The sequence below is a fragment of the Planococcus citri genome, chromosome 4 (assembly GCF_950023065.1).
Source record: "Planococcus citri chromosome 4, ihPlaCitr1.1, whole genome shotgun sequence".
Taxonomy (NCBI): Eukaryota; Metazoa; Arthropoda; class Insecta; order Hemiptera; family Pseudococcidae; genus Planococcus; species Planococcus citri.
This window is the reverse complement of record NC_088680.1, coordinates 28,602,546-28,614,172: the sequence shown is the minus strand read 5'-3', so window position 1 is coordinate 28,614,172 and position 11,627 is coordinate 28,602,546.

Here is an 11,627-nt window from a genome sequence, read left to right as displayed (position 1 = left end):
CGCGTATAAAGTGACCAAGAAGTGAATATTCATGTTTTTGATAATTTTTGACCTTGATTGAAGCACATTTCAAGGGACCTTCAAAGTTACCCCAAACGCTGGGTAACTTTGAAGGGCACTTCTTTTGGCTTTTGCGCCTGACAGGAAAAAGGTAGATAACTTCTGTAAACGCCAAAACGTAGTGCTGACATAGCTTCATCAAAAGCACCACACACATTTCCCCTACCTCCGCCATTCATACCTCTAAACATGAAACATTCTGAAAAATCCTTCGATGTTACCCCAGTTTACAGTAAAGGTTTTCATGACCCATTGCATTCGCTTACCTGTCTCTTTTATGAATGTAACACCTTGGTCAGGCTGGTCAGATCAAACAAAAAAATCAGGCCGATGACTGCAACCATGGCCCAAAAATCCCCTCAAGACCGAGTGGACCAGACTGGACCGGACCCCTCTAAAACAAATTTACATCAATATTAACCTTATAGATGGTCCTCTTCAGAAAAAATACCAGGAACAGACCTAGACCAAAGACCTTTCTAAAAAATCAGACCAATGACCATGGTTTGGACACCAGTTTTTGAAAACTCCAAACAGAGACCTTGATTTTGAAATGACCTCAAAACCTGAGCGATCCTACAACTTACAAGCCTGACCTTGGTCACGTTTTTCAATTTTTGAAAACCAACTTTTACCCTTTGTTTGTTTTCCAAACTTGAACAAATAAGAGGGTAGGCTATAACTTTGAAAAGAATTTTTGTATGTATTTCAGAGGGCACATCAGTGTCTTTACAACTTATTGTACATATTGTATTCAAGTTGGTATTCACAAAAACAATTTGTTAGGAAGGGGTTGTGTAGTACACATGTAAGTAGTTTTGCTGGGCCCACGAAAAGTTGTTTTGAAATTGTGTGTTTATTTATTTAAATAGGTACCTAGATATCATTTTTTTAAAATTTATCGTTGTTGAAAGGTGTATTGGTAAATTTAATTTAATTTGAAATTTTTTGTAATTTTTTTCGATAATTTTTTTGGGTATTTTTAGAATATATTTTTGTCTAGCGATTTAGAATTTCAGTTTTTAACATTTTTAAATTTGAATTCCGATGAATTTTTTTCAAGTGTGACAAATGAATTTTTTCATGATCTAAATGCATTTTTTGTGGTGAATTTTCAATTTCATGATGTACTTCTCAATAATCTATTTTTGGATGATTTTTAGAACAATTCGCATAGTGATTAAGAATTTCATTTTTTTAAATTTAGCTTGAGTAAAACAATTTGTGGTAATTTCAAATTGATTTTTTTGTGTTAAATTCTAATGAATTTTTATTGAGTGATGTCAAATGAATTTTTTCATAATGATCTCAAGTGCATTTTTCGTGGTGATTTAGAATAAATTATTCAGCGATGATTTAGTAAGAGTAACCGTCAAGCTTTTTTTTTTGAGGATTAACATTCATTTAATTTAATGAGGTGGTATACATTCTCCCCCCCTCCGTCCAAAAAAATGCTAAAAAATCATCCCTCAATTTCTTCAAAATCAAACCAATAAAAATAACAAAACACCGCATCAAAAATCGACCCATCATCATCGTATTTACCATCACAATACGAACCCTTTTTACTCAAATTTTAAATCAATTTTCCCAACACACACACAACGAAGAAGACAACAATCTAGTATAACAATAAAAACAACAACAGTAGATAGACGTAACAAAACTAACAATTGTCAAAACACAGCACGAGAACTACGGCAGCAGCAGTAGCAACACATCACATTCCCATTGTAGACTAATCTCATTGCGACAAAATGTCACTCAACTTCACTCTGTAAATATACGTGTTCGAGACGAAATTTTCGCTTAGTTTGCGTTTTCTTTAACCTTTTTCCAGACCCTAGAGAGAGAACAAGGACCGCGAGCAAAGATTACCCCAGTCAAGGCACGTTAGCAAATCTCAACCCTGAACCCCTTCACATCTCCAATCTCGAACATGCTTTCTGAAGCAATCACCGTTTTCTTCTTCGTCTTCGTATACCTACCTAACATGCGTTCGGAGTTCTTTGGACTGAAATTTATTCTACGCACCGTGCAAATAAAGATTGAAAATATACAGTAAATTAAACTTCGGTAAACAATTTACTGTATAGGTACGATGGAATTACATGCGTATAAATTAACAAAGACGTAAACAATGTATTTTGTATGTTTTAATACTCGAGGCCAATTTTACTATATATATGTACGTATACCGTATACTATTTGATTTGGTACACCTTCAGCATCCGATGCATCTATTGTAAGTACCTTTTAGTCATTATTTACGTTAGATACCCATTTCGAACGAATCGTTCTTCGGTTAAGATGAAAATAAACATCTTACGTATAGCAAATTAACGCGCAAGCACAAGGCATTTGTGCGATATACGTACTTATTTTTGTTAATTAGATTAAATTTATACGTATACGTAAATCTCGTAAGTAGTCTCGTACCGTAATTTACGAGACGTCCGCGTGAAATAACGCGTATTTAAACGTAGGTTATAGGTACAAGTCTACCCAGGGCTTAAAAGACTTAACCTAGTGCTTTTGTTTATTTTTAAATAATTATTTAATTTGAAAAGAAAAGCGATTTCGTTGCAATTCTGTCATGTACAGGGTGTCCGTAAAATAAACAATTATGACAGACAGTTGATTAAATGAATTTTATCTACCTATATTTTGAAAAAAAATGACCAAGAATACGAGTAATATTAGTTGGCTGAAAAATTGATAATTTTGTGCCTACTAAAATTTCAAAGTTTTCAGCTCAAGGAGAAAAGTTGTAATTTTTTCGACTTTTTGTTCCCCACTCAGTTTGTAATTTAAAAAATAAAATAAAATATTGGACAAAATTTATAAAATTGACCACTTTGTAGTTCCGATACCCGAATTTGGCCCCTACTTGGGTAAAATTTACTCATACCAATTGCAGCTCTCATCTCATAAACTAGGTACCTAGAACAGCTCAAAAAATTCTCACCGAATTTTAGAAAGATCAACTCGATCCCTTTTGAAAAAAACTTAACGTGTGAATTTTTTCTCAACACTCCATTACATTTTATACAATTTGTCGGTGGTGATTTTAATTATTGTTTACCACTCCCACACCCCACCATTCATACCGCCAAAGCTGCCAAACAGAATACAGTAACATTGGCGCCACTCGACTACACAGCGGCGTTCACTCTTCAGTGATTTCTCACCAGGAGGGAAGGGATATAGAGGCTAAAATCCAGAAACCCACGCAACCACGTGCGCAAATTATAATATGAAATATTAATCACAAAAATAATAATGTTTTCATTAGGTATTCGAGTAGGTAGTCCGCACGTAGGTATACGTATAACTCGTCGTATAACGCTCACCGCCATCGATATAATGAATTGAAATGAAAAGCTCGTGGAAAATTGAATTTTGTCGAGACGTCGACAAAGGGATATTTGTACAGCGTAGTGGTGGCGGTAGGAAGAGGTTATGTGAGGTAGGCGCAATTCGACGCGACGACGTATATAAGTACCATTAGCAGCAGCAGCAGCAGCAGCAGTGCACAGTATTACAGTATGTACTATGTAGTACTAGCGGGTATACCCTGCTGGGAAACGAATTAATTCGACGCGTATAAGCATTTAATGTTGCGTAATAAGCTGGCAAATGTAGTAAGATAATTGCTAATACGATGATAACCGTAATCATAAATGGATTAAATATGAGCCCTGCAAATAGGTATAGCCCTATACGCTAAATGTCTGCACAAAATACTTCATAACAGCAGCGGGTGTCCAATTACAACGTATCTTCCAAGGTACGATAGTACCAACTTCGCTTTAAACCATTATCATCTGCGGTTATACTGTGTATTGTCGCTTAATACAAACACTTTGGAGCACATAGTCGACTAGTCGTGTAAACTTTTGTCAGAGGGAATTTTCTTTGGGTTTTATTCAAACGATAGATACGAAAATGTGTGGAGAATTGTCTTAAAAGTTTAGAAAAGGTTGAAAAGAATTATAATTTTTTTCAAGTTTTTAGAACTGTTTAGAACCTGACGACGATACTTTTTTTTACGTTGTTTTTTTTTCAGCTTAAGGTATTTTAAAATGGCAAAAAATCACGTTTTTAAAAATGATCCTTTTAATTGAGGACCACTGGCTCAAATTCTGTAGAGTTGGAATTTTTACCTTCCACCTTCTGAAATTGTTACCTCTCGTGAGAAAATAATTTCCTACAAAAGCACATGTTTTTATTTTTCCTACGAGTGGGTAGGTATAATTTATGAAAAAAAATTTGTGCCAAGTTGACCTCCCCTAAGCTGAAAATAATAAACAGTCCAGATAAGGCAGATGGACGATCATGATAGGACAGACAGTTAAGGTCAGTTACCTTAATGGCCAACGAGTCAATGACCTTGACAGTTCAGACACATGAGTCATTAATGACCTTGAGAGGTCACACAGGGGGCCAATGACAGTAATAGGCCAGATAGGAATACAAACGACATTGAGAGTCCTGACATACAGGTCAATGACCTTAAAACCCCAGATAGACAGACAGACGACCTTGAGAGGTCATACCGGTGAGTCAATGACCTGGAGTGACCAATCAGACAAGCCAATAATACGAGTAACCTTTATTAAAATCCAGACAGACACCGGAGAGGTGAGTCAAAGACCTAAAGAAGGCAGACATATGATCTTGGGAAGACATACTGGCGGGTCAATGACCTTAAACGACTGGACAGACCGACAGACGATCTTGAGAAGTCCTGTCTTAATGACCTTGAGAAGGCAGACAGCCAGACAGACAGACGACCATGAAAGACTAGACTCGTAGGCCAATGACCCAAAGAAGTCAATCAGACAGGTCAATGACCTTAAAAGGTCAGACAGACAGACAGACAGACAGACAGACATGCTGTAAAAATTGGGGTGTATTTCATTGCCCTATGAGTGGAGAAGGTGACACTCTACTCTTTATATACCTACATCCTACTTACATGATTTGACCTTGCCACAGATGGTCAGAGGTCTTCGGAGAACGTGATGAAATAAAAACACCAGATTACCTACTCTGTGATGAGTGCACAAATGCAGGTATATTTGATAAATTAAACATCAATACGAAATATTACAAAACGACGATGAAATTAAAAACCCCTGAAGTAAAAAAAATCAAAAAATAAACGAGTAAAACATTTGAGGGCTTTAAAATTTTTTTGAAAACTTTCCATTCCCAGTTGAAACCCATCTAAATAGCCCATTTTTAAGAAAAAATATTCAGTTTTGTTATAAAATTTTGTTACCTCAAAATGTTTTTGAACTGCCTCCGCCTCATTTTTTTAGGAGGTCTACAAAATGAAAAAGTACCTACTACACATCTACATTTTTTTTTAAAAATAAATTTGGTAGGAGGTGACTTCCATTTTTTTTTCATTATCATGGGGAAAAGGGGAGTCGACGTGGTTAAATGTTTTCCTGATGAAAATGTACCAAATCCATGAATTAAAAATGAAAAACCTTCATTTTTCGATTCAATTTTTTTTTGTTTAGATGTCTTTCAATTTCCTTTGCCAATTGTTTTCACTTTTATTATCATCATTTCTTCTTGTTTTTTATCCATCAATTTTGACATTTTTTTAATTCCTTTTTTATATCTACTCGTATACTTAATTTTTTATGGGTTTATCAATTCTCATATTTTTTCTGTTTTCATTTGTTATTGCTTTTTTGCTCATTTTTTCATTTATTCATCATAAATTCATTTTGTATTCCTTTTCAACCGTATTCATTTTATTTCACTTCAATACATTTCTCCTTTGGAGGGGGGGGGGGGGAAGGAGCATTTATTTTTTTTTCTCAGTTTTTATTTCAATTTTCAAATAGGTACATATTTTAAGGTTTCGATTTGATTTGATTTCTTTTGTTTCCATTCAATCTTTTCAAGATTGATTTCATTTTTAGAATAATTGTAAGTTTTGTTTTTCCATCTCGTTTTCTCATGTTCAATTTCGGTTCCTTTCATTTTGAGGTTTTTAACTCTCAATGTTTGTTTATGTTTTTTTTATTGTTAGTTTCTGTTTGTATATTTGATGTTTTCATTTTCAATTATTTGTTTTCAATTTCATTTATGCAATTTTCCTGTTTCAAATTTCTTTACTTTTTGAACTTCAGTTCAGTTTTTTTTTGCAATTGATTTTGTTTTTAATTTTTTTTTTGCTCTAATAATTTTCTTGGTTTTTGTTTTGAGATCTTTGAATTTGCTGTGTTCGTTTTTAATTTTATTTTTATTCTTATTATTATTTTTTGTGTTTTTTTTTTATTTAAGAACGTTTTCGTTTTGGTTTCATTTCATTATTTTTTTGTTTCATTGAATAATTTTTTTCATTTATTTTCATTCTTCGTTTCATTTTATTTCACTTCAAATATTTATTTTATACTTCAGGGAGAGGACTGCTGATTTTTTTTCTTATTTTTTATTTTCGTTTTCAAATACCCATATTGCAATGAATATGTAGGTAGTCGTTGCTTAATATCAGCAAAAAATTGGTTTCATTGCCTCAATTATAAGAAATCTGCTCTTCCATTTCAGTATTTAAATTATAGGTACACAAGATCATAATTTTCCATTTCCTTTTTGAATGATAAATTATAGCTTATCATTCAAGTAACTACTCAAGTGAGAAATTTTTTAAAAAATATTACGCATTCGGGGGTCTACTGTCTAGTTATAGGTTCCTCAAAACAAAAAATTATTATTTCATATTATCTTTGCTCAAGTTTAAATGAAAAAAATTTAAAAAATAACTTTTAAAAAAATGAAAATAAATAAAATATAAATTTAGGTAAGAATGAAAAAATTGGTCTCAAAAAATTTTCTGACTTTAAATAGAAATATTTTCAAACAAATTAAAAAATGATTCATTGAAATAGGTCTACTCAACCAAATACCTGCAAGTAAATGGATATGTTGCGTTCCAAAAAAAAAAAAAAAAAAAAAAAAAAATGCAATTAAATCCATGTTTTTTTTGTTTTTTTTAAACAATAATTCATTTGTATTCCGGCATCAAAATTGAATGAAGTAGACGCTACGATTTAAATGCCAAAATATTTGCTAATGACATCAATACGATTACTTTCCAAAGGTAAACACGAAATGTACCCATAAGTTTTATTATTTCAACGGTCGTATTTCACCTTTCTACAAACCCCTGTACCACGTCCCCTGTGCACCTTTCTTCTCTTACTTACCTATCAACACAATAGAACTTTCTTCGACTTGAAGAGCAGTAATTTAATTACAAACACATCATACCTACATCTCGTGTACATATTATATCTACGTTTCAAAAACACACCGCAGTACAATAAATGCTAATTTCTCTTCGCTTATTCTTGGCATTGAATTCGCAGCTCTTCATCCTCCTCCCTCGCATTGATTTCTCACCTCTACTCAACAACATCTATGAATTTATTACGTTCAAGTAGGTACCTACATTACATGTATTGTACATATTATGTACATCGTACTTGTACATCTACATACGCAAATACACGTACAAAATCATATACAATTTATACAACATACAACATAAAAATACGAGGCACCGAGGAAGAAAATAGCTCACGCAGCCAACATCGCAGCTTTAGACACTTAACTCGAACGTCGAAAGATAAACTCCCTTAACAAAGAAGTGATTTACGTCGACGAAAAGCCCAACACCAGAAGTACACTTCACAGCATTACCAAGAGAACTATCGAACATTAATGAAGCAATCGACTTCCACATCACAGCACCAACATTTCTCTGCCATTCCGTCGCGCCAATTAAGTAGTCTATACAGAAATCTCGAAGGCGTAATACTCATAATAAAAAGAGATCTCTCGGCAAGAGTCACGATGGAAATTATCCCGCAAAGAAAAAAAAAACGAAGCGAAACGCAAAGAGCGAAAAATTTTTTCATTTTATTAACGTTTTTTTGAGCCTCGGCTGTCTTTTGCGTTTCTCTATATAACGCAAAAGTAATAAAAAATTCACTCCGAGTAGATAGAAATAAGGAACGAAACGCGCCGAATATTTTAAGTAGTGTATACGAAAATGACAGCAAAAGTTTAAACAAAAGGCTGTTTCTTAAAATATAGTAATAATATTCATATCGAATTTTTCGCTCGGCTTGATTCAAAGTAAAGGGCGAAAATACGGGGTAGATACGGTGCCAACAACGATCCTTATATAATATAGTTTACATACGAGTTTCAATATAACATATGGAACATTGGCACGAAAAACAGAGAAACTTCTTAACTGAACGAATCTTTCCAACGTAAGAGAACAAATTGGGGTGTGTACAAATCTGTAAAACTTGGAGACCAATTTTCTTGCTCCGAATTGACGTGTTTTGCATTCAGGGGCTCTTTTGAAGGCATTTTTGGGTATTCATTCGTCAGATTATTGTCGAGCTCGAAAAGGTCAATTAATATTTTAATAATTCGACTTCGTTGGAATAACGTACTTAATTTTTTTCATCGTGGTAAATGCTTCGGAAAAAGCCTTCATCTTGCAATTTATCGCAGACATATTCTTCGCTTTCAAAACACTATAATCAGAAGCATAAAAATAAATTCTGTAAACGTAAACGCCACGCTGAATCGTTTATTTTACGACAAGGCAACAAAATATAGCAAAAATTAAAACCATACCCGTCATTTCCGTAAAAATATCCCAGCAAGAGAGAAAAAAATATTCGGCATGAAAAAAAAACAGAAGAGAAAAGGACTCTAAACGAGCAAATTTATCCGATGCAATTAGCATTTTTTTCATATATTTCCTGCTGCTCTTCTCGTCGCGTATACGTTTCCACATAATATCAAAGTATTACTCGACGAGTAATTCCACCATATTAAATCTGCCAACGGTTTATACTATCATTGATTCTTTCATTGAATTTGTGCAATTCTAAATGCAAATATCGCCGTTTCGATTCCACCGCAATATTACCGAGCGTTACCTACACCTACCTACTAACTATCGTGCTGCTGGTGAAAATATTCTTGCTGCTGTATATGCTCGTGTATTTATGTACAAGCTAAAATAGTAGATAATACACGACCCTGTGTACACGTATACGTGAAATGATACCATTATGGATGTGCTGTTTCTATTTTGATATTTCAAAGCGCACCGTCGTATTATGCTGAATGAAAATTTATGAGAATCAGGCTTTGATTTGTTTCTCCTTTGGTATACCTACCTACCTAGGCACCTCTCACATAGGTACCCTACAAATGGTACCGTACTATCTATAAACTTATGCATACATAACATATAGGTAGGTATGTGGTGTTCGTTAACGTGTGAAATTACTTAATGATGTATTACTCTCGATATTTGCCCTGCTTTGGATCACTTGGTTTGCTCGCCTCCCTTTTCTTTTCACCTATTTCTCTAATTCAAGCTCATATACATATACCATTGTTGATTGAGATTCGAGGGGTGGAATCTAAAAAATAAACAGTCAAATTTTGACAGCTTTGAGCTCCAGCCAGAGGGTGGGGGGGGGTCAAACGTAGACCAAAAAATTTGACTTTTCCCTGCGTCTTATTGAGGTCATTTGGCCAATGATTTTTTTCTAGAGTCTATCAAAATTCGAAAAAAAGTTGAGGAACTGCTGATCCTAGTAAGGTACCTCACTCAGAGCAAAATCGGAGAATCTGTCCTCATTTTTCCATCGAATTAATATTAAGTAGGACCACGCAATTAAAAATACATTTCTCAATACTGATAACCATAAAAAAATTGATTCATTCCAAAATAGACTTTCTCGGCTTATATTGCGCATAAAAATATTTTTAAAAGGTGCCTACATACCTACCCATTCAAAACGGTTGAGCTTTTATACGAGAATAATTCCTATCGTAGTATAATTTTACAGCACGTTGCAATGTTTAGAATAATAATAAAAGCACTGTGTACGTATCCACCATTCACAGCCTTTTCTCTGTGAAAATACTGCGTCTATATATTTCTACTTCCAACTTTCTAGCGTTTATTTTACAGTTTAAAATGCATCTGGTGCCAGAGTAAGTAAGCGGCGAAAAAAAAAACGAAAAAAAAATAAATAAACATCCTCGAGCGATGACATTTTTAGAGGTTCGTTAATCGGCGAACGAGCGACGACGCTCGAGCCTGCTTTAAATACAGTTAGGATGGGAAAGAAAGAGAAAAAACACTGGTTTAATTTCTGCTCGAAATTGTATACCCTTTATGGGCACTCGACTGTCGACTCCTTATAGTCGACGACGATGCGATATGATTCTCACTTTTTATCCTCGGGATAAACGTAATCTCAAGAAAACGCCTTCGTTTTACAGATACTTAACTGTGTGTACGAAACTGCAAAGCTATAAAATAATTGTCACGTTCCCACAGAGTAGGTACTTTTTATATTTTTAAGCTAACTCGATTTTGACCGCAGCCTTAGATATGTAAGTCGTTATAAGGCTTTTAAAAAAATACTTCTTTTTTTGATTTTTTAGTTTGTTGTGAGTCGTCATCAAAGAATCAAAAAATGAAATTCAGCACCTGAAATTTAGCTGAATGGCGCATTTTGAAATTTCTGTTGTTTTTTTTTCGTTTTCATTAAATTTCATTGATGCAAAAAATTTTCTACCAATGGAACTCCTACTTCCCCTGTTGGGGGCAGGGAGGCATAGGGGGCCTGAATTTTAACCAAAATTTACAAGGATTGTTGTTAGTAGTATATGGGGCACTTGGGTACACTTTCAGAAGACTCTGATTGGTAGTACCATACAGTGACTTGTGATTGGCTAGGTACTCTCGCTCTTTTCACCATAAATGGGCAGGTTCTACTTTCTTCTGCATTATTCACTGTTCAAGATGCTGTCCAGAATTATGGTGTTTGTGAAAGAATTTAAAGAAGCTAGGTGTATGTACATTCGTTGTAAAACTTGAAGAAGCTTGGTGGACCATGATTTATGGTGAAGAAGAAGATCATCCTCCTTTAGAAGATGATTTCATAAATTCAACAAGCTTGTAAAATGTAGTTAAAAAATAGAGCCTCTCAACAAGGCTAATTTAAATTTATAGTGCAGGAGATTTAAGCCAAAAATTAGCCGAACCGGGAAAAAATTGTTACAAAAGGTTTTTTTGGATCAATGTATTATATAAGGTGTCCTAAAAAACATATCCAAAATCCGCTAAAATCCGAGCAGGCGTTCACCCCTTTTTTGAAGCTTTTGTGGACGCCCCCCCCCCTAAAATGAGTTGTGGTAAAAATTGCAAACGAGGTGTCAAAAAGCATTAGAATTTAACGCTGAACCCGAATATCACATTTATTTTTCCATATTTTGACTTTGAGTTTGAGTTTAGAGGCTCAAAAGTTATAAAAATGTCATTTTTTGAAATTTTGCCCAAAATTTACCGATTTTAACGGAATTTTAGGAACAAAACGGCTTTAAATGGCCAATTTGAACGGGAAAATGTTTTATAGAAGGTGGTGGGAGAAGATAAAAGGATACATGTGTCATATTCAAGGTCAATTGATTATCCAGAGCCATAAATCAAG